The 26,426-nt window shown below is 45.6% G+C and overlaps 3 long non-coding RNA genes across 4 annotated transcripts in view; all 3 read left to right on the top strand.

Annotated features, from left to right (window-relative positions):
* The window catches only part of LOC117310596 (uncharacterized), a 51,668-nt gene that overhangs the window by 11,107 nt on the left and 14,135 nt on the right, over positions 1 to 26,426 (top strand). The window lies entirely within an intron of this gene.
* Positions 201 to 9,389, top strand: LOC141277705 (uncharacterized). Its single transcript, XR_012329462.1, has 2 exons — positions 201 to 2,345; positions 9,188 to 9,389. It is a non-coding gene; the product is annotated as an uncharacterized lncRNA (long non-coding RNA).
* Positions 16,053 to 17,580, top strand: LOC141277706 (uncharacterized). The gene is made up of 3 exons (XR_012329468.1): positions 16,053 to 16,714; positions 17,194 to 17,272; positions 17,483 to 17,580. It is a non-coding gene; the product is annotated as an uncharacterized lncRNA (long non-coding RNA).

The raw sequence follows: 26,426 nt of genomic DNA, 5'->3' as shown, positions 1-26,426 counted from the left end.
GTGTGCAGTTGGCCTCGGCCGCTTCCCAGCACGCAGGCCGTGTTCCGAAAGGGGCCACATAGCCGCGCAGCCCTGGGGCCACAGGAACCGTGCCACGGAGGGCGGCCGCGCCCTGCACCAGCTCGCCAGCCTTGGGGGGCAGAAGGGGTGCGGGGAGGGCTGGGTGCTGGGCAGGGGCCAAGGCGGAAGCGGGGGGGGGGGGAGGTAGAAGTGACCCTACCCCTCTGTGCCCTCTCCAGGCACCATTTTGAAGCTGACAAACTTTAATTCTCACGTCTCTTTCTGCGCACCCTGCGGCTTGAGCTTTCTTCTCTTGGGGACGCCCGAGGGTGCCGTGGCCCTCGGCCTCTTGCCACGTGGCCACCAGGGGGCTCGTCTCAGTGTCAGCGCCGCTGGGCCTAACCCCCCCGGGGAGCGCCGTGCGGTGGCTGGAGCATTGGCTAGAGGGGGTGGATGAAGCGTGGCCCGTCACCCGCCTAAAGGTGTCTGCACCTTGAAAGCGAGACTCCATCATCTCAAATGAATTTGAAGTTGCTGGGGTTTCAGGTGAGATGGCGAGGGGAGGGGAGGAGCTTTGACTAGTGGGGGAACTGGCCTCCAGGACGGGCCCGATGACTGCCTCCTGTGTTCATGGCCAGGTGGAGCCTCTCCCACACTGAGTCCCTCAGGGCTGACTGCCACCGGCGGGGTGCGCTGGAAGGGACGGCGTGTGACTCGCCAGGCTAGGTCATAAGAGACGGCTCCTTCCACCTCGCTCCCGTGTGCCGGGAGCCACATAGGAAGTGCCTTTGAGTCTCAGCACGGACGAGACCCTTAGTGTCAGCAAAGCTGGTGCTGTCAGGTATAAATATGGAAAAGCAAAGTTCTCGTTTGCAAAGCTTCCTGAACACAGGGTTTTTTACATTTCCCCTACCCTGTTGTTCCATGAAGAGCAGCTCCCTTTTTTACTGTGGCCAGGGGGCATATCTTTATATCATGCCCCATACATGGAGTTGCTTTGAGCCAAGAGCCTGGTATCCCTGGGCAGAGAAAGCCCTTCCTCCCTGGGACTTCCTGCTGATGAAAGTTCTTCCTTCCTCTGTCCTGCAACGGCCCCTCTTGCCCTTTTGCCAAGAGGCGCTCTCTTCTCCTTGCCCAGGGCTGGTGCCTGGGCTTTCCTGCCCACACTGAGGTTGAGGCCTCCTGGTGGCTGGTGCCGTGTAATTGGTCTCTCTTGCCCAGTGCTGTAAGCTGGGCCCTCTCTGGAGGAGAAACCTGGGTTCCCGAAGACATGTGATCAGAGCCGGGGCCCCGCCAGTTGGCGAGGGAATCCCAGGGCAGGTGCTGGGCGTGGAGGCCACGGGGGCATAGGCTACCAAGGTGACAGAGAACTGACCTTCTCTGGGGGCGCTGCACCTCGCTCACTCGCACACCTCACATCTCCCTGCTTGGCCCCGGAGGATGGCTGGTTAGCCAGAGACGGGTAAGATTCCTCAGGGAAGGAACAACCTAAGACAGGCACAGTCGCAGAGGGGCCATCAGGAGAGAACTTGGGGGCCAACAGAGGTGGGGCATAGACCCTCACCCCCCCAACTTTGCAGGAGCCTGAACCCTCACCCCTTTTGAGAGAGGTCTCTTGTCCCCATGGCTGCTTCGCTTCCCACGCCCAGCTCAGATGGGAACCCAGGTAGTAGACCAGAGACCTGGCCAATGGCAACTGCTCTTCCGCCGCAGCAGGGCTTTGTTTCCCATTTCCTCCGTGAACCACAGCTTTTCTCTGTGTGGAAGCAAAGCTTTCCTCTGTGTGGTTCCCCTTGTCTTCCCCTGCCTTTGCCTAAGGTGATTTTTATAGGATTGCTATTGGTGTTGGGAAAAATGTATAGTTTTAATGCAGGGGTTTAAGAAAAACCCCAAGTTAGGGTAAAAATCAAGAGGAGAATTGTAACTACTTCGGCTCCTTTAATGATTATATTTGTTGGGGAAATACAATGGTGGGAATATTTCTGCAGTAGCTTTTTGATTTTAAAAGAAAAATTGTAAGAGTCATGGCCTCCCAGTGAAGTTATAAACATGTTGGAAAATACCTGGGTATGGTGGCGAGTTTTTATGCAACAGTGAGTTTAATCAATGAGTTTATGGTACAATGCCCGCTCCCATAGTTTTTTAGAAGCATAAAAATAATGTGTATTGTTTTGATTATTATGGTAGGGTTGGGAAATTTGTAGATGAAATGTTATTTGAATATTGTTAATCACTAATAGAATTATATGTTTAAGTTTATGGCTTGATCAAGCAGAATGTACAAGTACAAGAACACTTTAATCTCCTGAGAAGAACAGAGTTCCTGACGTAGATGTGACCAACATGTACCTAACCACAGGAGATGAAAGAGACTCTGGGCGATGGGAAAATTACCTAACTTGTTTTGATCAATCTGCTGATGTAAATTACCTTTGTTTTGTGGCCTATGTGGGGGAGTTTTTGGCGTGGGAATAAGGATGTTGAATTTGAAAATGAGATCACTTTATAGTATAAAAGCTTTTGGAATCTTGAAAATAAATTTGTCAGATCCTTGCATCCAAGAAGAGGTGTCTTGAGTTCTGTCCACGCCGACTCCGTCTTCCCCTTTGGGTGAATCCTGTTCAGCTGGGGCTGGTCCTCGGCAAGTGGCGCCCGAACAGGGACCTGAAGGGGTAAGTATAATTTTCGGACGGATAGGAGTCTCACCGTAGGGTGCTGCAGACCCCCAGTTAAAGGAGAACTGGTTAGGAAGGTGAGTAAGGCGGTGTCAAGATGGGACACGCTGAGTCCAAAGAGAGGCTCTTATTTATTGATATAGTTAAACATATGATAAATGGAAGAGGAATTAAGGTAACTAATAAGCAATTAACTCAGTTTTTTCAGTTTGTACAGGAACAATGTCCTTGGTTTCCAGAAGAGGGAACAGTTAATGTAGAAACCTGGCAAAAAGTGGGGCAAACTTTGCAGGTATATTACGCCCATTTTGGGCCTGAAAAAGTTCCTATAGACACTTTTGCTTTGTGGAATTTAATTAGGGAAAGTATTGCTCCCCTGCCTGAGGGTCAAAAAAACCCTTATAAATACCCTCCTTTATGCAAGGAATAGCTATTGCTATTATTATTGCTATTATTATATTGTAATGGTAATTGTGATTATTATAATTATAATTATATGTATTTATATGTAATATATATATATAAAATATATATATAATAAATAAATAATAATAAAATAAATAAAATAAATAAATAAATAAATAAAATATGTATATGTTTATATAATTATATATATATATTAAATATAATATAATAATAAAATAGTTATGATAATAATTATATTATAATTGCTATTATTACCAACGTTATCAATGGAAGGTTTTACCTCAAGGGATGAAAAATAGTCCCACCTTATGTCAGAAATATGTTGATTAAGCTATATGTTTAATTAGACAAAAATATAAAGAGATATATATTATACATTATATAGATGATATTTTATTAGCTGGAGAGGATAGAACTGTTTTACATGATATATTGCAAGAATTGATAGAGGCTTTAGAAAAATATGGATTAAAGGTAGCCCTTGAAAAAATTCAAACTGAACCTCCTTATAATTATTTAGGGAGAATAATACAGGAGTTTACTATTCATCATATACCTTTCCAGTTAAGAATTGATAATTTAAAGACCTTGAATGATTTTCAAAAATTTTTGGGAGATATTAATTGGATCAGACCCCTGTTGAAAATATCAACCATGGAATTAAAACCCTTGTTTCAAATTTTACAAGGAGATTCTAATCCTTTGTCTCCCAGAGAATTAACTGAAGAGGGAAGATTAGTTATACAAAAGGTAGAAGAAGCTTTACAGAATGCCTTTTTACAAAAAATAGATTATAAAAAGCCATGGGAATTGGTAATATTGTCCACCCCTGTAATACCTACGGGAATATTATGGCAGGATGGTCCCTTGGAGTGGGTACACTTAGCAGCTAATCCTAAAAAAAAAAAAAAAAAAAAAAAATTGTTGCTTCATACCCATTTATGGTAAGTTTAATTATCATAAAAGGAAGGAAAAGGAGTAGAAAATTGTTCGGGAAAGATGTGGATAATATTATTGTTCCCTATAATAAAAAACAATTAGAAGCCTTGTTAATGTTTGAAGATTATTTGGGAATTGCTTTAATGGCTTATACAGGACAAATATTGTATCATTTGCCAAAGAATAATTTATTACAGTTTTTTAAAGATAATGCTGTTATATTTCCAGTATGGTATAGAAAAAAACCTTTGGAGGAGGCTGTATTAGTGTTTACTGATGGCTCTTCAACAGGTAAGGCAGCTTATATTATTGGAAAAGAAAAATATAGTTTAAAAACAGAAGGATGTTTTGCACAGCAATCTGAAATAATGGCAATAATTGAAGTATTGAAGAAAACACGAAATTGTAAAATTAATTTATATACGGATTCATTATATATAGTTAAATTGTTTCCAGCTATAGAAACAGCAACTTTTCCTGATAATAAAAGTAATATTATATTATTACTTAAGTTACTGCAAGAAAATCTTTGGTTAAGACGACAACCCTATTTTATAGGACATGTAAGAGCTCATTCTGGATTACCTGGATCCATATCTATTGGAAATGCAATGGCAGATGCCTTGATAAAGGTTTATGTGATAGAAGAAGATAAATTAAAACAAGCTATAGATTCTCATAAATTACATCATCAAAATGCAGCCGCTTTAAGGTATCAGTTTGGCTTGACTCGAGAAGCTGCAAGAGAAATTGTTAAAAATTGTAATGCTTGCCCTACTCATATTACTGTGTTACAACAGGGAGTAAATCCCCGTGGATTACGTGCAAATGATTTGTGGCAGATGGATGTTACTCATGTTTCTAGCTTTGGGAAATTATCCTATGTACATGTGTGTGTGGATACTTATTCTCATGTTATAATAGCAACGGCTAGAACTGGCGAAGCTTATAAAGATGTGTGTCAGCATTTAATGTTTTGCTTTGGATATTTGGGAATCCCCCGAAGAATCAAAACTGATAATGGTCCGGCTTATGCCTCCAAAGCCTTTTATCATTTTTGTCAACAATTTGGAATTTCTCATAGTATGGGAATTCCCTATAACCCACAGGGACAAGTTATAGTTGAAAGAAGTAATCAGATGCTAAAAGTAATGTTAGCAAAGCTACAAGAAGGAGAGATGAAATATTTCTCTCCTCATCAAAGATTGAATCATGCTATGTTTGTGTTAAATTATTTAAATATGAATAGCATTGGGAAAACCCCCATGATGGTACATTGGGAAAGAAAAGAAGGTTTAAAAAGACCTATGGTATTTTGGAAAGATGTTTTAACAGGTAAATGGAATGGACCAGATGTTTTATTAACAAGTGGTAGAGGATATGCTTGTGTGTTTCCTCAAAATTTTGATTCACCTGTTTGGATACCAGATCGTCTAGTGAGACATCCCGTGGCGGGGAACTTAACGCAGCGAATAACAGGAAATTCTGCTGACGAACAAAATATTAAATCAAGCGTTAAAGAAAGTGAAACCAGACGTAAAGCCTGTGAAACAACTGATTCCCCCGCTTCAGCAGCTTTCTCTTGAATCAAAATGTAATGAGGAAGTTCAAACTTCCTCTCTGTCTTTAGGGTCTAAAGCTTTATCATTTAATAAAGAAAGTCAGAGAGGAAGCAAGCGCCGATATGCTGCGTCCACCTTAGATGCTCCCGAAGTCACCTGGGGGGCTATTAAAAGGCTGTGTAATAATGCTGAGGCTATGGTAAATACTCAAGGTTTACCGCTCACTACCTGTAATTTTTTATGGCTCTTTTGACCTTGCTTTCAGTTTAGGTAAGTGCTAATACAACCTATTGGGCTTATTTTCCTGATCCGCCTATATTACATGCTGTTACTTGGAAGGATTCTGCTGTTAAGTGTCTTCATCTTTATCAGAATTGACAGATGGTATAAAGGGAATGCAAAATTATGGGCAATTTGTAATAAATAGAAATTATACGTTTAAAGGACAAACTAATCTTCCACCAATTTGTTTTTATGTAAAGAAATATAGCTTAGATAAAGAAAAAAAATGGATGTTTGCCAGTAAGTGATATTGGCTTATTAACAGATTCTCCTAAGGAGCCTTCAGGCAGAGATAAAACCACCAGACATTTATGGTCTTTAATAGGAAAGTTTGTAGATTCAGGTATTAGAGGAGAATCGAAGATCCATCCATCTAAATATCCTGATTGTGATATTAAACCAGATAAAGCAATAGATGAATGGAGAGGAATAGATATTAATGTTGGGTTTCCATCTTGGGTCTATTGCATGCATAATACGGAAGCAAAAATTGTTATTCCTGGGAGCAAATATTATGTTTCTGATTGGAGTATGGATAAGCCTGATAGTGATTATAGACAGTATTTACAACATGTAATACGATATAACTGGAAGGACTCTTTAATTCCTTCTCCTTTAAGAATTAATAGATGGAATAGTTTTGGTTGGATAGCACCTATGTATACCTTTAATCATAAAAATAATGTTTATATATAACCTCAATTATGGAGATTATTATTAGCTGTAGGAAATGTGACATTGAAGAGACCAAATGCTAAGGAAAATGTATATTATGTACAAACTTGTGTTATGTCTCCATATGTTTTATTGTTAACTAATGAGTCTGATAATTTGCAGATTGTACGAAAATATCATAGATTTCATGTGTTATGTACAGAATGTATGTTGACCACCTGTATAATACCCAATATGAAAGTTCAAATTATTATGTTGTTGAAAAAACCTGCTTATATTATGTTACCAGTTATTTTAGAAGAATCTTGGTATAGTGATAAAGGTGTAGAAGTTATTAAAAGGGTCAGTGAATTAATGAGGCCTAAAAGATTTGTTGCTACTTTAATTTTAGGAATATCTGCTTTAATAGGGATTGTAAGTTCTTTTTCCTTAGCAACGTATACATTAGTTAAGGAAGTACAAACTGCTCAATATGTTAATGATTTGTCTAAAAATATATCCTTAGCCTTAGCAATTCAGGAAGCAATAGATAGAAAGTTAGAAGCTAAAGTTGATGCCCTTGAAGAAGCAGTTTTACATATTGGTCAAGAACTTACTGCTTTAAAAATTCGCCTATCTTTAACATGCCATAAAAAATATTCTTGGATATGTGTTACTCCCTTAAAAGTAAATTATTCTGAATACTCCTGGGAAAAAATTCAAATGCACATTTTAAATATATGGAATTCTAGTGATGTAGGAATTGATTTGGAACATTTACATAAACAAATTCATGATATTGCAGCCTCTCAATATGATATAAATCCCTCTAAGGCTGCTGCAAAATTTTTTACAAATTTACAAAGTTATTTTAAGGGTAATTCCTTTATGCATATTTTAATAAATTATGGGGCTGCCGGAGTGGTTATAATTTTGCTCCTTATTTCTTTTTCAGTTATTATCCGATTAATTCAAGCTGCCCTCCAGAGTGTATATAAAACCAAAGTGGAATTGCATACTGCTTTTTTAAAAAATAAAAAAGGGGGAGATGCCGGGAGCCACATAGGAAGTGCCTTTGAGTCTCAGCACGGACGAGACCCTTAGTGTCAGCAAAGCTGGTGCTGTCAGGTATAAATATGGAAAAGCAAAGTTCTCGTTTGCAAAGCTTCCTGAACACAGGGTTTTTTACATTCCCCCTACCCTGTTGTTCCATGAAGAGCAGCTCCCTTTTTTACTGTGGCCAGGGGGCATATCTTTATATCATGCCCCATACATGGAGTTGCTTTGAGCCAAGAGCCTGGTATCCCTGGGCAGAGAAAGCCCTTCCTCCCTGGGACTTCCTGCTGATGAAAGTTCTTCCTTCCTCTGTCCTGCAACGGCCCCTCTTGCCCTTTTGCCAAGAGGCGCTCTCTTCTCCTTGCCCAGGGCTGGTGCCTGGGCTTTCCTGCCCACACTGAGGTTGAGGCCTCCTGGTGGCTGGTGCCGTGTAATTGGTCTCTCTTGCCCAGTGCTGTAAGCTGGGCCCTCTCTGGAGGAGAAACCTGGGTTCCCGAAGACATGTGATCAGAGCCGGGGCCCCGCCAGTTGGCGAGGGAATCCCAGGGCAGGTGCTGGGCGTGGAGGCCACGGGGGCATAGGCTACCAAGGTGACAGAGAACTGACCTTCTCTGGGGGCGCTGCACCTCGCTCACTCGCACACCTCACATCTCCCTGCTTGGCCCCGGAGGATGGCTGGTTAGCCAGAGACGGGTAAGATTCCTCAGGGAAGGAACAACCTAAGACAGGCACAGTCGCAGAGGGGCCATCAGGAGAGAACTTGGGGGCCAACAGAGGTGGGGCATAGACCCTCACCCCCCCAACTTTGCAGGAGCCTGAACCCTCACCCCTTTTGAGAGAGGTCTCTTGTCCCCATGGCTGCTTCGCTTCCCACGCCCAGCTCAGATGGGAACCCAGGTAGTAGACCAGAGACCTGGCCAATGGCAACTGCTCTTCCGCCGCAGCAGGGCTTTGTTTCCCATTTCCTCCGTGAACCACAGCTTTTCTCTGTGTGGAAGCAAAGCTTTCCTCTGTGTGGTTCCCCTTGTCTTCCCCTGCCTTTGCCTAAGGTGATTTTTATAGGATTGCTATTGGTGTTGGGAAAAATGTATAGTTTTAATGCAGGGGTTTAAGAAAAACCCCAAGTTAGGGTAAAAATCAAGAGGAGAATTGTAACTACTTCGGCTCCTTTAATGATTATATTTGTTGGGGAAATACAATGGTGGGAATATTTCTGCAGTAGCTTTTTGATTTTAAAAGAAAAATTGTAAGAGTCATGGCCTCCCAGTGAAGTTATAAACATGTTGGAAAATACCTGGGTATGGTGGCGAGTTTTTATGCAACAGTGAGTTTAATCAATGAGTTTATGGTACAATGCCCGCTCCCATAGTTTTTTAGAAGCATAAAAATAATGTGTATTGTTTTGATTATTATGGTAGGGTTGGGAAATTTGTAGATGAAATGTTATTTGAATATTGTTAATCACTAATAGAATTATATGTTTAAGTTTATGGCTTGATCAAGCAGAATGTACAAGTACAAGAACACTTTAATCTCCTGAGAAGAACAGAGTTCCTGACGTAGATGTGACCAACATGTACCTAACCACAGGAGATGAAAGAGACTCTGGGCGATGGGAAAATTACCTAACTTGTTTTGATCAATCTGCTGATGTAAATTACCTTTGTTTTGTGGCCTATGTGGGGGAGTTTTTGGCGTGGGAATAAGGATGTTGAATTTGAAAATGAGATCACTTTATAGTATAAAAGCTTTTGGAATCTTGAAAATAAATTTGTCAGATCCTTGCATCCAAGAAGAGGTGTCTTGAGTTCTGTCCACGCCGACTCCGTCTTCCCCTTTGGGTGAATCCTGTTCAGCTGGGGCTGGTCCTCGGCACCCGTGGAGCACTTGTTCTAGAGGAAGCTGACTGCCATGTCCCGAGGACGCTCAAGCAGTCCCGTGGAGGCGCAGGGTGCAGTGGAACTGAGCCCTCGCGCCAACAGCCAGCACTGCCTTGCCTTCAGATGCCTGCGGCCCTGGGCAACAACCTCCAGAGAGACCTCGAACCAGAAAGACCCAGCCAAGCTGCTCGTGAATCCCCAACCCATAGATACTGTGTAAGATTATATGTGTATGATTTTAAGCTGCTGAGTTCTGAGGTGGTTTGTTATGTAGCATTCTAGATAATACACCTGGGGAGGAGAGGAGCTCCATGCACAGTTTAGGTTATTGAGTGTTAAGTTAGGGCATATTGATGATGAGCTCCAGTGTACTGATTTAAGTAAATGGACAACTGTGTATATTTCAGGAAAATGTCTACTTCCCTGTGGATCTTCATAGCCTGGAGACTTCAGTCTCCACTAGCCCGCAAATGCCAGTGGGGTCTGGATGTCTGCTGTCACTTCAAGCACCCAGCATTGCAAATCTGGGATGCCGCTTTCTTTGGGAGCATCTCCCCTTTTCTCCCTGCACCAGTGAAATGTGCTCCGGCCTGTAATGCAGCTTGGAGCCCATGTCATGGTGGGTTTGCCAATCCCAGTGCCCTTGCTCCGTCAGAGGGTTTAGACTTTGGACATGAATTATTTCAGTGGGAGATCAGTTTTTCTAGTTAGGTATTTTAAAAGAGAAAGAAAGTAGTTCACAGGCGCACTTGCATTGCTACAGAGGATAAAACTGCAGACCATGGTGCATGTGAAAGGCGATGCAATCAAAGAGACGTGTCCCAACCTCTCATTTTCACGTCTAGTGACTTGAGTATGGTTTTCGTATTCTTTTTGTCCTGTGTATACTCACAGGTAAGCTATCTTGCTTGTATTTATTTTTGAGTGTGCCTGTGCAGTGATGTCCCAAGGATTGAGCTGACTTCTTGATAGAGTTTTCTATCTCTAGATGGATATAATATTGTTTGTTTTTTTAAAAAAATGTTTATTTAAATGTGGTTGATTTACAATGTTGTGTTAGTTTCAGGTGTACAGCAGAGTGATTCAGTTACACGTATATATGTAAATATATGTATTCTTTTTTTTACATTCTCTTCCATTACAGGTTATTATAAGATATTGAGTAGAGTTCCCTGTGCTGTACAGTAGGTCCTCGTGGGTTATCTATTTCATATTTTAATCCCAAACTCTGAATTTATCCCTCCCTCCCCCTTTCCCCTTTGGGAGCCGTAAGTTTGTGTTCTGAGTCTGTGGGTCTATTTCTGTTTTGTAAGGAAGTTCACGTGTATCATTTTTTAAGATTCCACATATAGGTGATGTCATATGGTATTTGTCTGTCTGACTTACTTCACTGAGTGTGATCATCTCTGGGTCTAGATGGATGTAGTTTTAATAACGCTCCTTGTAGAGGAGAGATCGTGTATGCGGTGGGTGAAGCTTTTTAGGGTTAACGGATATTGTAACTGTACAGCAGGCTCAGCAAACACTGCCTCAAAGGTGCAGATGGTGGATGGGGGTGAGTAACGCAGGCCTCTGCCCTCAGGAGCTCAGAGGCAGCAAGCTTTGAAACAATGATTCCAGTTTATAAGTAAGATCGGTAATCAAAATAGTAGTAATTAAAACACGACGGGAAGGATGCAGGGAAGGAAATGGAGTGGGGAACAGGAGCGGAATGAAGGGTTATAAGGGCCCCTGGTTGTTAAAGCCCGGTCTGCGGGCCAGCAGCAGCAGCAGCCTTCCTGGGAGCTTGTAAGAAAGGCAGATTCTCAGACCGTGCCCCAGAGCTGCTGAAGCTGAATGTCTGCGGGCGGGACGGGGACCCAGCCCTCACGATTTGCCAGGTCACCTGTTGCAATCAATAAAGTGTATCAGGGAGTTTTCCTGCGTTCTTACATGGATGGCAGGTTTTACTTTGCCCATTAGTACAACTTACCCATTTGGTTTCTTTTAAGGGTCGTGCTTTGGTGTCATCCCTAAAAACTCTGCCTAGCCCTAGGTCACGAAGATTTTGCCCATTTGTACAGGGCCATAAACATCACTCAGGGATTTACGCAGGCAAAGGCATCCCTGGTTGAAGAAAGAGAAAATGGCCTGCGATGCTGCCTTCATTTGGGTTCTCTCAGAAGCGGAGCCTGAGACGAGGATTCTGGTGCAGGGCGTTTCTTGGGTGCTGCAGGGACCCTGGGAGGGGCGACTGGGAGAAGAAGGCACCCGTTAGAGCCTGGGCTGTTAATGCAGCTCACCATGTGGGCAGCCGGAGCTCAACTGCATGCTTTGGAAACTCTAGGAAATGATGCTTGCAGTGTCACGAGCTCCCCAAGTCACCTGTGGGTTCACTAGGAGGACCTAGGGGACTCGGTGTATAGTTGTCTTCGCTGCTGTGACTTCCTCTGATGGAAGGATATAAAGCAAAATCAGCAAAGGGAAAAGGCGATGGGGCAAAGCCTGGAGGAAACCAGGCTCTGGCTGCCAGAGTCCTCTTCCCGTGGAGTCCCACAGGGATGCGCTTCCTTTTCCCACAGTGAGCTGAGGCAACACGGGTGAAGTGCTCTCTACCCAGGAAGCCTGTTAGTCTCAGTGCCCACATTTCTGTTGGGGGGCGGGTCCTGTAGGCACTCTCTGTCCAGCTTGTATCAAAATTCCAGACTCCCAGAAGGAGAGCAGGGGTTCAGTATCAGTCACAGTATTTGGACAGCCAGTTTAGGTACCGCGAGCCATTCTTATCAGTTCTGGGGATGGTGTCAACCCTCCCGAAATCCACGTTCCCAGGTGCCAGCCGAGGGCCAGCCTTGCCAGCAGGCCTTCCTGAAGAGAGCAGTCTCTGGCCTGCAGTGCTAAGTCTTTTCTGCACAGGTATGAAACACATGCCTTGAAATGACCCCATTCAGGGGGCGAGGCAGTGGGAGTATTTATGCACCAGTTCTCGAGACATCGGTTAATACCTGCTCCCAGTAATGCTCTTCAGGCGTGCCACGCCAGCAGAGCCACCTTCCACGGGGCCGGAGGCAGTGACCTCAGGCACACACATACAGCTGGGAATCAGCTGGAGCTCACTGGAAGGTCTTGAGGGATATGGGTGGGGCACTGGGAGCATCAGGTACAGTAGTTATTCTAGAAATTGGGTGGGGACGACAGAGCCGTGTGTCCAGGGCAGTTCACATGCGTGTAGGCATGCGGCAGTATTACAACTGTGGCTGAAACGACCAAGGTCAAGGCTTCCCTCTAACTTCCTTGGGCTGTGGCAGGAATGCTGGGTAGGAGGCACCAGGAGAGCCATGGATGGGCACCTCCTCCCTGTGTCTGCCTGTTTGTTTCTCTTCTTCTGAGCCTCTCATATGCATATATTTGTTCACTTGATGGAGTCCCATAAGTCCCTTAGTGTGTGTGTGTGTGTGTGTGTGTGTGTGTGTGTGTGTGTGTGTGAGTGAGCGAGCATTGTGGGGGCAGAAGATACTTGTATGTTTAACAAATGTTTGCTATAGCCTCAAACATGCATGGCAAAATAATTTTTTTTCTTTATCCACACGAGCACATTGGGAGACCCGTGTCTGCTGTGTAATTTGAAGTTAGCTGTGAATTTGTATTGGATTGCATTTTTGAAGCGTGTCATGGGGTTGTGTGCACAGAGATCCAGGGCATGAACAAAGGCAGGCCCGCGTCCCCTCATTCATTTTAAGGTCCTGATTCACCCCCCCCCCCGCCCCAGTCAGAGAACTGAGTGGATGGGGAGCTGGCCTGGCTGCCCTAGGAGGAGGGGCTGGGGGGAAAGGGTTTACACTGGATCACAAGTTCATGATGATGATCGTGGTAATGCAGGCCTCGAGTAGAGGTGTGACACTCTTCAAAAGCAGGAGCTCCAAGACTGCCCTCTTCCCCAGTCCCCCCTCCAGTATCACAATCTGCATTTTAATAAGACCCCAGGGGATTCATGGGCTCATCCCAGCCTGATTCAGGCTCTCAACTGAGAGGCTGCACTTTGGAAGCACCTGGGGAGCTTTAGAAATGCTGATGACTGGGCCCCCCAGACCCGGCTTTAACTACTCCGGGCTGGACCTGGGGTTGGGGGCCTTTGTGAAAGGCCCCAGGTGATTGGGCTGTGCAGCCAGGGCTGGGACAGGCCTGGGACCTGCTCACTGCACCTCCACAGAACTCTCCTTTCTCAGCCACCAAGACACCTGCCCTCCTGCCTGCCTCTGACCATGGCTTCTTTTTTAAATTAATTAATTAATTAATTAGGCTGCGTTGGGTCTTCATTGCTGCACGCCGGCTTTCTCCACTTGTGGCGAGCGGGGGCTACTCTTCGTTGCGGTTCACAGGCATCTCATTGTGATGGCTTCTCTTGTTGCGGAGCATGGGCTCTAGGTGCACGGACTTCAGTAGTTGTGGCACGTGGGCTCAGTAGTTGTGGCTCGCGGGCTCTAGAGCGCAGACTCAGTAGTTGTGGCATACGGGCTTAGTTGCCTCGTGGCATGTGGGTTTTTCCCGGACCAGGGCTCGAACCTGTGTCCCTTGCATTGGCAGGCAGATTCTCAACCACTGAGCCCCCAGGGAAGCCCCTGACCACGGCTTCTTAATCTGCTTGGTCCGTGATTCTGTCTCTGGCCCCCAGTCCCGCCTGGCTCCCCGCGTTTCTTCTTTTGAGATTCTTTTCCCATATAGGCTATTAGAGAGCACTGAGTAGAGTTCCCTGTGCTGTACAGCAGGTTCTTAACTAGCTGTCTGCTTTATATCTAGTAGTGTGTGTATATGTCAGCGCCGATCTCCCAATTCACCCCTCCCTCCTCCCTAGGTTTCTGACTTCAGCCCGGTCCCTTTTCTATAGTCAGAGTGTGGTCCGCAGACTGGCAGCAATAGCTTGTGAGAAATGCAGAGTCTCAGGCCCTACCCTGGCCATGCTGGATCAGAATCCGCATTTTAGCCAGCTGTCCAGTGCTCCAAATGTGGGGGAAGGTAGGAGAGGCGCTGCTCTCGCTGTCAGAGCGGGGAGAACTGGTGGGAGGGGCGCCGCTCTGGCCGTCAGGGCGGGGAGGACTGGTGGGAGGGGCGCCGCTTTGCCTGCCAGGGCGGGGAGAACTGGTAGGAGGGGCGCCGCTCTGCCTGTCAGGGCCGGAAGAACTGGTAGGAGGGGCGCCGCTCTGGCTGTCAGGGCGGGGAGAACTGGTGGGAGGGGCGCCGCTCTGGCCGTCAGGGCCGGAAGAACTGGTAGGAGGGGCGCCGCTCTGGCTGTCAGTGCGGGGAGAACTGGTGGGAGGGGCGCCGCTCTGGCCGTCAGGGTGGGGAGGACTGGTGGGAGGGGCGCCGCTTTGCCTGCCAGGGCGGGGAGAACTGGTAGGAGGGGCGCCGCTCTGCCTGTCAGGGCCGGAAGAACTGGTAGGAGGGGCGCCGCTCTGGCTGTCAGGGCGGGGAGAACTGGTGGGAGGGGCGCCGCTCTGGCCGTCGGGGCCGTGAGAACTGGTGGGAGGGGCGCCGCTTTGCCTGCCAGGGCGGGGAGAACTGGTGGGAGGGGCGCAGCTCTCGCTGTCACGGCGGGGAGAACTGGTGGCGTTGGCAGGAGCCAGGGAACCCGGCCTCAGGAACTGGAAGGCCTTTACTTATTCAGTTTCTCGGGTGTCGCTGTTGACATTGGCGCGGGCCGTTCTTTGCTGTTCGGCCGTCCTGCGCATTTAGGATGTTTATCAGCATCCCTGGCCTGTACCCACTTGATGCCACTCCCCGACCTCCCCCGCAATTGTGACATTCCGAGAATGTCTCCAGGCACTGCCAAGTGGCTGCTTAGGGACACAGTTGGCCCTGGAAGGCCACTTTGGGGAGAAATGACCTGTGAATCCACATGGTTCAAAGGTCACCAGTTGACTCTGGGGCCCCCAAATATAACCCCTGCAGGGAAGTGCCCAAAAGGCTCGTTTGGTCCAGTTTTGAATTAAGGCAGAATTTCTCCACCTCAGTGCTGTCGGCACTTGGGGCCGACCTGGTCACTGTAGGGTGCTGAGCAGTATCCCTGGCCTCCACCCACTAGATACCAGCAGCACCCCTGTCTGAGGTGACAAAATGTGCCCAGTGACCCCTGGGGGCAGAATTGCCTGTTGGGAGCCACTGGTCCGTCCATCGTTGGTCTGTGTCGCCCAGTCTCATCCCCCCGCTGTAGACCCGCCGTAGAGGTGGTGGCTCCCAGGGTAGCCACTCCCCTGGAAAGAGGGTCCTCCTTTTCTCTGTCGTCCGCATGTGGCACTGCATGGGTCTTCTGCTCGCCCCACAGCCAGTCGCTGTGCCTGGCGGTTGGCGACTGTCATTGGCCAGCCTGGGTCACGTGCCCACGGTGGGGAGGGGAAGCTTTGGTACCAAATGGAGGGGGGGGATAATTCTGGGGGGGGGCGAGAATGGCCTGCCCTTGCACTCCTGTGCGCAGGTAAATGCTCGGCTGCACTACCATCTAGTCAGTAACCAGCTCGTCTAGCGAATGCCAGGTGCCGGCGTTTCTCTGCCTGTTTCCAGGCCACCTTGGAGGGCGCTCAGCCCTTTTACAGGTGAGCAGCCCAGGCTCGGCGGGGCTGGAGGCACCCACATTGGCCTGCAGGGCCCAGGTGTCCTAAGCCCCCATGCCCCCTTCAGCTTCTTCCTCCAGGCCTCCCTCCACGGGCCTGTCAGAGGGCTCTTTCAGAGCATCCTCTTCTTCTCCAAACACTTCCGCATCTCAAAAGAAAGCGAGCGTTTTTAGGCAGCCCCGAAGTCCCTGCCCATCGAACTGGAGCTTTTCTTCCCTCCAGAGTCCCCTTCTACCCAAACCTCCAGGACCGTGGAGAGTGGGGAAGGGATTGTGCTCCAAAGAAAAATGACACTGCTATCGCCGGAAGAAGGAACAGATGCGTGCTGGGCAAAAGCCACAAATGAGAATCGTGCCTAAGAAGCTGCATTTCCTGATGGGCAGCCCACATTTTCAAACACTTCTTCAAATTGCAAAGTATAGCAAACACGCCCCAAAGTGCATAACACCTGACTGTATGGCTTAATGGATCGAGCACGAAGTCTCATGTCACCACCTAACGTATAATTTATAGGATGCCACGTAGATGGAATCACACAGTGTGGATTCTGACGCGACTCGACTCTTCGGTCAGCAGGCTGTGTGAGACACACCCACTGCAAGCACACCTTGGGAAGCACTGGAGTCAGAGGGTGTGTAGAAGCCGAGAAGCCACTGAAGGTGACAGAGGAGTGGCCACGGGTCGGAGCGGGAATTGGCCTTGAGTTGCTCAGGGCACAGAGCAGAAGCCATGGGCTGTGGAGACAGGAGTTCCTGTGACCTGAGGCAGGAGCTGGGGCTAAAGGAGGCTGAGGGAAGGATGGCAGGTGAGGCAGGGCAGGGTACTGGTTGGAGCAGATGGAGAGGAGGCAGGCCCCGCCCAGTGGACTCAGCTGCCCCAGGCAGCAGGGCTGCTCACACAGCACCCTCTGGTGGCCCCGTGGTGCAGTGACACCCCCTCTGAGCCCCAGGGAGCCCAGGCTGGTGGCCTTCAGAGGAGCGGCCAGCACCAAAGAGCTGGCGGCCAGCAGACGTCAGCCCTGAGTTTAGTGCCTGCTGTAATCCATGCAGGTTGCAAGAAAAGTGACTTGTGATTGGTTGTTGGAGCTTCTGGAAAATCTGTAAGACATGAAGCTTTTTTCCATATATTTTGTTTTTAGTTGTCATCTAAGGCCTGGCTCTGAACTCAGTGTTCTGGGATCCTCTCCTCCTTGTGTCCTACTCCTTTCACGGTCTCTTGTGAGTACGTGTGATCTCTAGCCCTGATGGCCTTGACCACTTTGTCAAAGTGATGCTATGACCATATTTGTATTCACAAGCCAGGGGCATCTGGTGTCTTGAAGCATTAGGATACCTAACTTGCTGGAGAAACTTTTCTGATGGTAGGATATTCTAGAAACCTTGATGTGTATGTGTGCGTGTTAAGAACTACCTTTTATTCCCTTGCAGCTTCCAGGTTGAAACGTCGCTCGGGAGGTCCTGTGCTTGCATTTGCAGGGTCCCATCCTTCCTTTCCAGAATCCTGTGCAGGACAGCCATACCTCTTCATCTTTTTTTTTTTTTTTTTTTTTTGCTGTACGCGGGCCTCTCACTGTTGCGCGCTCTCCCGTTGCGGAGCACAGGCTCCGGACGCACAGGCCCAGCGGCCATGGCTCACGGGCCCAGCCGCTCCGCGGCATGTGGGATCCTCCCGGACCGGGGCACGAACCCGTATCCCCTGCATCGGCAGGCAGTCTCTCAACCACTGCGCCACCAGGGAAGCCCGCCTCTTCATCTTTGTACATTCCCAGTGATTGGTGATGCTTGCTTTGCTGCTTCTGTTGGTAGGTGAGGCTTGAAGGCTTGCCAGTGGCTCTGGCACTGTGGACAAGGGCCTGGCAGGTGGCAGATGCCCCGTGACTGCTTGTGTCAAGTAGCGCCCAGCAGCCCCCGAGTGCGGCCTCTTTCTGTAGGTCGCGCGTCAGGGCACACAGGCACATGTCTTCTTTCTGCTCTGTCTGGGCTGCTCTGTGTTTCAATGACTGAAGGGCTGAGTAGACGAATTGTAACCGAGGCTGCATGGCCCCTGAGCTGAAAATATTTCTCATCTGGCCCTTTGTAGGAAACATTTGCCAAGCCCCGAATGGCAGTTGAGTTACTGCGAGGGCACAGGGAGGAGACAAACGGCAAGGCCAGCTTGCTGGAAAGGCTCACGGGGCCGGGATGAGGTTTTGGTGGCAGTTTCTCCCATGCCCACACTGCCAGAGGAACCTGCTGGAACTCACCCTTGGGGTGACCAGCCTTCCTTGCTGATTGGAGACTTTCGACTTTTTTTTTTTTTTTTTTTTTTGGCCGCACTGTGCAGCCTGCAAGATCTTATCTCCCCGACCAGGGATCGAGCCCGGGCCCTTGGCAGTGAAAGCGCAGAGTCCTAACCGCTAGACCGCCGGGGAATTCCGAGACTTTTAATATTTTAATCTGGGTGATGACTTTTCGTTCCATCTGCCCAAGTCATCTGGGGATTAGCTAGTAGTGTCATGGTTCCAAGTGGGAAACCAGCCAAATGTCCATCCACAGTAGAATGGATAAACTCACTGTGGTCTGTTTGCACCATTGAATACTATAGGACAGGAAGCGGCAAAGAACGTCATCCCGTGGGCCAAATCCAGCTCACTGCCTGAGCCAAAATGAGCTAAGAATTGATTTTTATATTTTTTAATGATGCAAAGAAACTGAAGGAACTTGGTGACAGGTGAAGATTATATGAAATTCAGACTTCATTGTCGATAAGTCGAGTTTCATTGCCACATAGCCCCAGCCATTAATTTGTGTATTGTCTCTGGCTGCTTTTACGTGACAGTGGCAGAGTTGAGTAGTCCCGACAGAGGCCACATGGCCCACGAAGCTACAGATATTTACTCTCTGGCCCTTAATAGAAAAAGTTCACTGTTGTAGAGCATAGAGAATGAATGAACGATAGTTAGATAAACTCAACACCATGGGTAGATCTTACAACACAGTGTAGAACAGAAGAAGCTGGAAACAAAATATCCCGTTTATATAAAGTTCAAAAACGGGCAAAATTCATCTGTGGTGTGAGGATAGTGATTACCTTTACAGGTGGGGTAGGGGCCTGGAAGGGGCCGTGAGGGAGCTTCTGGGCGCTGGTCACGTTCTGTCCTTGATCTGGGAGCTGGTTATGTGCGTGAGCTCACTTTGTGAAAATTTGAGGAGGTGTACACTTAGGACTTTTGCCTTTTTATGGATAGATGTTTATTTCAATGAAAAGCTTACTTAAGAAAAGTGATTTCAGTCTGACAGCTCCTCAAAAGGTTAAATGTAGAGTTACCATATGACCCAGTAATTCTGTTCCTAGGTGTCTACCCAGGAGAACTGAAAATACATGTCTACGTGAAGACTGGAATGACCATAGCAGCATTAGTCACCATAGCCCCAAAGTGGAAACAGCCCAGATGTCCATCAGCTGATGAGTAGACAAACACAACATGTGTATATCAAATACAACGGAGTATTATTCACCCATAAAAAGGAGTGAAGCACTGATGCTCCAACATGGGCAAACCTTGAAAACATTATAATAACAGAAAGAGGCCAGACACAAAAGGCCGCATATGATATGATGCCATTTCTGTGACGTGTCCAGAAGAGGCAAATCTGCAGAGAAGGAAAGCAGATGAGTGGTTACGAGGGGCTGGGCCAGGAGAGGGACTGCTGTGGGCATGGGGTTACTTGTAGAGGATGAAAACTTCTAGAATTAGATAGTGCACCTCTGTAGCCAGAAGGAGAAGGTCCCAAGATGACAGCCACCTCGCCTGCTCTTTCGTGCTGCCCTTCCAAGCACAGGTGACTCGAAGGTTGACAGGGGGAAGGCCTGACTTTTCCACCAGGTAATCCAGACCTGCCCCCAGATCCAGGCCAGATGAGTAATGCAGAGCAGTTTCCAGAACATAAGTAAAATGAGGACGTTAGATTTGCTACTTCTGTTTACTAAAATAGCAGTTGCACGAAAAACAGGGCAAGTTGGAAGATTGTAGATAACTCACTTCCTGGACTTGCCCTGTGATTATGCCCAGGCCAGTCCGGCGTCCCTGGTCTCTATTTCCCTCTGGCTTGATTGGAGAGGAGCAAGCATCTTCCTAGCAGCTACTGGTGCACATGCATTTCCATCAAGGACAGGAGCGTGGACTCTTGGCTTCTTGCTGGTTACAAGATCCCCCTGCTTACCTGGGGCTTGCTTTTTCTATGTTTTTAATAATCTTTTCTGAGTTGCACTTTTGGGTTCCCATTTCTAACTGTTAAGGGCAATAATGCTCACAGATATCTCTATAGCTTTTGAGGATGTGAGATTATCACTCAGATGATCTCAATTTTGCCAACAGTGAAGATTATGTTCTTTTTTCAAATGATTTTCTGCTCTGTAATGACTGATAGAAACAGTTGTCAGTGAAGACAGCTCTGAAATTTCTGGAAAGTTCCCTAGGCTTAACCAGTATTTGTGCAGAGACAAAAAGTTTTGATGAATAAAGATTCTTTGCTTGTCCCAGAGCGTGTGGAAGGGGCGGGTACTAAGATTCAGTCTCTGTGACATCTGCTCTGGGTGGAAAGCACCTGAGAAACAGTCCAGCCCAGGACTGTAGTTTTTGAGAGGAGGGCGGTGAGGGTCAGCGGGGGTCAGCAGAGGTCACACAGCCAGATGGGATTCACGCAAATTTCTCGGTTAGTGGTCTTTTCATTTTGAGTAGATGTATTTCATTTGAAAGAAAATAGTCTCTAATAAATGTAAACACTTTGAGGAGTTTTCAGGAGAAGATATTTAAAATGCCAGGCATGGATTCGTGTTTTAATGGCCTCACGAGTTCTTGGTGAACAGAAATCGCAGCAGGTCCCCCAAACGTTCAGTTTGACTTGCTTAATCTCCCTGAGCAGAACTGGAATCCATCAGGTCCCTTCTGTGAGCTACAGACATCAAAGGACTGATTAGATAAACTTTGGGAATGAGGGAACATGCAGGGTGGTAAGGAAAATGTGTTTTCATGAAATACTTAAGGGTTTTTTTTTTTTAAACATTATTATTATTATTTTATTGGAGTGTAGTTGCTTTCCAATGTTGTGTTAGTTTCTGCTGTACAACAAAGTGAATCAGCTATACGTATACATATATCCCCTCCCTGTTGGACCTCCCTCCCCGCCCCCCCCACCCCCGCAATCTCGCCCATCTAGTTCATCACAGAGCACTGAGCTGAGGTCCCTGTGCTGCACAGCAGGTTCCCACTAGCTATCTGTTTTACACGTGGTAGTGTATATATGTCAATTCTATTCTCCCAATTCATCCCACCCTCCCATTCCACCCCCCATGTCCATTCTCTATGTCTGCGTCTCTATTCCTGCCCTGCAAATAGGTTCATCTGTACCATTTTTCTAGGTTCCACATGTATGCATTAACACAACGATATTTGTTTTTCTCTTTTTGACTTACTCCACTCTATATGACAGGCTCTAGGTCCATCCACATCTCTAGAAATGACCCAGTTTCATTCTTTGTTATGGCTGAGTAATATCCCATTGTATATATGTGCCACATCTTTATCCGTTCATCTGTTGTTTTTTTTAACATATTTATTGGAGTATAATTGCTTTACAATGGTATGTTAGTTTCTGCTGTATAACAAAGTGAATCAGCTATATGTATACATATATCCCCGTATCTCCTCCCTCTTGTGTCTGCCTCCCACCCTCCCTATCCCACCCCTCTAGGTGGTCACAAACCACCGAGCTGATCTCCTTATGCTATGCGGCTGCTTCCCACTAGCTATCTGTTTTACATTTGGTAGTGTATATATGTCCATGCCGCTCTCTCACTTTGTCCCAGCTTACCCTTCCCCCTCCCCATATCCTCAAGTCCATTCTCTAGTAGGTCTGCATCTTTATTACCGTCTTGCCCCTAGGTTCTCCTGACCTTTTTTTTTTTTTTTTTTAGATTCCATATATATGTGTTAGCATACGGTATTTATATTTCTCTTTCTGACTTACTTCCCTCTGTATGACAGACTCTAGGTCCATCCACCTCACTACAAGTAACTCAATTTTGTTTCTTTTTATGGCTGAGTAATATTCCATTATATATATGTGCCACATCTTCTTTATCCATTCATCTGTCGGTGGACACTTAGGTTCCTTCCATGTCCTGGCTATTGTAAATAGTGCTGCAATAAACATTGGGGTACATGTCTCTTTTTGAATTATGGTTTTCTCTGGGTATATGCCTAGTAGTGGTGTTGCTGGGTCATATGGTGGTTCTAGTTTCACATTTTTTTTTTTTTTTGCAGTACATGGGCCTCTCACTGCTGTGGCCCCAACCCGCTGCCGAGCACAGGCTCCAGAAGCGCAGGCCCAGCGGCCACGGCTCATGGGCCCAGCCACTCCGCGGCATGTGGGATCCTCCCGGACCAGGGCACGAACCCGTGTCCTCTGCATCGGCAGGCGGACTCTCAACCACGGCGCCACCTGGGAAGCCCCTATTTTTACTTTTTTAAGGAACCTCCATACTGTTCTCCATAGTGGCTGTATCAATTTACACTCCCACCAAAAGTGCAAGAGGGTTCCCTTTTCTCCACACCCTCTCCAGCATTTATTGTCCGTAGGTGTTTTGATGACGGCGTTCTGACTGGTGTGAGGTGATACCTCATTGTAGTTTTGATCTCCATTTCTCTAATAATTAGTGATGTTGAGCATCTTTTCAGGTACCTCTTGGCCATCTGTATGTCTTCTTTGGTGAAATGTCTATTTAGGTCTTCTGCCCATTTTTTGATTGGGTTGTTTGTTTTTTTGATATTGAGCTGCGTGAGCTGTTTGTATATTTTGGAGATTAATCTGTTGTTGGTTGCTTCATTTGCAAATATTTTTTCCCATTCTGAGGGTTTTCTTTTGGTCTTGTTTATGGTTTCCTTTGCTGTGCAAAAGCTTTTAAGTTTCGTTAGGTCCCATTTGTTTATTTTTGTTTTTATTTTCATTATTCTAGGAGGGGGGTCCAAAAAGACCTTGCTGTGATTTATGTCAAAGAGTGTTTTTCCTATGTTTTCCTCTAAGAGTTTTATAGTGCCTGGTCTTACATTTAGGTCTTTACTGCATTTTGAGTTTATTTTTGTGTATGGTGTTAGGGAGTGTTCTAATTTCATTCTTTTACATGTAGCTGTCCAGTTTTCCCAGCACCACTTATTGAAGAGACTGCCTCTTTTCCATTGTATATTCTTGCCTCCTTTGTCATAGATTTTTTGACCAGAGGTGTGTGGGTTTATCTCTGAGCTTTCTATCCTGTACCATTGATCTATATTTCTGTGTTTGTGCCAGTACCATACTGTCTTGATGACTGTAGCTTTGTAGTATAGTCTGAAGTCAGGGAGCCTGATTCCTCCAGCTCCATTTTTGTTTCTCAAGATTGCTTTGGCTATTTGGGGGTCTTTTGTGTTTCCATACAAATTGTAAAATGATTTGTTCTATTTCTGTGAAAAATGCCATCGGTAATTTGATAGGGATGGCATTGATCTGTAGATTGCTTTGGGTAGTATAGTCATTTTCACAATGTTGATTCTTGCAGTCCAAGAACATGGTATATCTTTCCATGTGTTTGTGTCATCTTTGATTTCTTTCATCAGTGTTTTATAGTTTTCTGAATACAGGTCTTTTCCCTTCTTAGGTACATTTATTCCTAGGTATTTTATTCTTTTTGTTGTGATGGTAAATGGGATTGTTTCTTTGATTTCTCTTTCTGATCTTTTGTTGTTAGTGTATAGGAATGCAAGAGATTTCTGTGCATTAATTTGGTATCCTGCAACTTTACCAAACTCATTGATTAGCTCTAGTAGTTTTCTGGTGGCATCTTTAGGATTTTCTTTGTATAGTATCATGTCATCTGCAAACAGTGACAGTTTTACTTTTTCTTTTCCAATTTGTATTCCTTTTATTTCTTTTTCTTCTCTGATTGCCATGGCTAGGACTTCAAAAACTATGTTGAATAATAGTGGTGAGAGTGGACATCCTTGTCTTGTTCCTGATCTTCGAGGAAATGCTTTCAGTGTTTCACCATTGAGAATGATGTTTGCTGTGGGTTTGTCATATATGGCCTTATTATGTTGAGGTAGGTTCCCTCTATGCCCACTTTCTGGAGAGTTTTATCATAAATGGGTGTTGAATTTTGTCAAAAGCTTTTTCTGCATCTGTTGAGATGATCACGTTTTTTATTCTTCAGTTTGTTAATATGCTGTATCACATTGATTGATTTGCGTATGTTGAAGAATCCTTGCTTCCCTGGGACAACTCCCACTTGATCATGGTGTATGATCCTTTAATGTGTTGTTGGATTCTGTTTGCTTTTGTTGAGTTTTTTTTTTGCGTCTACGGTCATCAATGATGTTGGTCTGTAATTTTCTTTTTTTGTGATATCTTTGATCTTGGTATCAGGGTGATGGTGGCCTCGTAGAACAAGTTTGGGAGTGTTCTTCCCTCTGCATATTTTTGGGGGAGTTTGAGAAGGATAGGTGTTGGCTGTTCTCTAAATGTTTGATAGAATTCGCTTGTGAAGCCGTCTGGTCCTGGACTTTTATTTGCTGGAAGATTTTTAATTACAGTTTCAATTTCATTACTTGTGATTGGTCTGTTTATATTTTCTAATTCTTCCTAGTTCAGTGTTGGAAAGTTGTATCTTTCTAAGAATTTGTCCATTTTTCCAGGTTGGCCATTTTATTGGCATATAGTTGCTTGTAGTAGTCTCTTATGATCCTTTGTATTTCTGCGGTGTCAGTTGTTATTTCTCCTTTTTCATTTGTAATTTTATTGATTTAAATCCTCTCCCTTTTTTTCTTAGAGTCTGGCTAAAGGTTTATCAATTTTGTTTATCTTCTCAAAGAACCAACTTTTAGTTTTATTGATCTTTGCTATGTGTTCTTCTTTTCTATTTCATTTATTTCTTCTCTGATCTTTATGATTTCTTTCCTTTTACTAACTTTGGAGTTTTTTTTGTTGTTGTTGTTCTTCTTTCTCTACTTGCTTTAGGTTTAAGTTTAGATTGTTTATTTGAGATTTTTCTTGTTTCTTGAGGTGAGATTAAATTGCTATAAACTTCCCTTTTAGAACTGCTTTTGCTGCGTCCCATAGGTTTTGAGTTTTTGTGTTTTCATTGTCGTTTGTTTTTGTGTATTTTTTAATTTCTTCTTTGATTTCTTCAGTGATCGCTTGGTCATTTAGCAGCATAGTGTTTAGCTTCCACGTGTTTGTGTTTTTTGCAGTTTTTTTTTCCTGTGATTGATTTCTAATCTCATAGCATTGTGGTCGGAAAAGATGCCTGATGAGTCCAGGAGGGATATGAACTATTACTGTACCCATTTTACAGATAAGGAAATTGAGGCACAGAGAGTTTAAGGCTTGGGTAGAACCCCATGGCAGACATAAGTTGGCCTGGACCTTAGCACAGAAGTCTGGTTTTTCCCGGGAAGCAGAGCCAATCAGATTTAAGAGGATGGACAAACCAAAAACTGTTAAAAGAAACTTTGTTGTTAACTTCAATGCTGATTTAGTAACTCAGAATGAGGCGTGGGCTAGAATTTTCAGGAAAGGTGCTCTCTGTTCTCTGTACCTGAAGTGCTCCTGGAAGCCATGGCACAGAGCCAGGGACTGCTTGGGGGTGTTCTTGGTGGCTCCTACCATCCTTTTCTGAGGGTCAGATGTCCCCCAAATCATCCTGAGGATGCCAGTGCAGAGGAGACTGGTCTGGACTCATGAGGCTGTGCAGGAGTCAAACTGACAAGCTAATTCTCTTTGTACTTTTTTTTTTCTAGGCTGTCTCATCTGCTCACAGATTTATTTTTGAGTCTGTTTATCCTATGTGTGATAAAATTGGGACTTAGACATTTTTGGTAGGTGCGTAGATGGAACCTAAAAAAATTCTGTAATGGGGCCTTGCCTTTGTTACCGCGGCGGTTCAGAGATAACCACACACTTAAAGGAACTCAAAACACTTCAGTGAAGATTGACCACATGCCAGAGACAGTGATGGGAGTGCAAATATAAGTAAGTCATTTTTCGTCACTGCAGAGGGTCATGGTGGAGTGGGAAGATGTTCCAGCCACAATGTAATTAGGAGTTCTGATAATGCTTTGGGGCAGAGTGACATCAGCAAAATGGTAAGATAGAAAGCTGCGGCTATTGTTCCCTCACAGAAACAGCAATAACAATGATATAGAGACCTTTATGAGAATTCTAGATTCCGGTCAGGAAGTTGCAGGACCCCAGAAGAGCACAAAGCCAAAAACAGTTGCTTTGAAACAGATAAGAGGAGTGATTTCACTTTACCTGTGTCGGCCCCTCCTCCAAGATGGCACAGTTCAGCAGTGAGAGAGAC

This window comes from Tursiops truncatus (genome assembly GCF_011762595.2).
Source record: "Tursiops truncatus isolate mTurTru1 chromosome Y unlocalized genomic scaffold, mTurTru1.mat.Y SUPER_Y_unloc_1, whole genome shotgun sequence".
Taxonomy (NCBI): Eukaryota; Metazoa; Chordata; class Mammalia; order Artiodactyla; family Delphinidae; genus Tursiops; species Tursiops truncatus.
The sequence above is the reverse complement of the archived record's forward strand: the minus strand, read 5'-3'. Positions and strand labels throughout refer to the sequence as shown.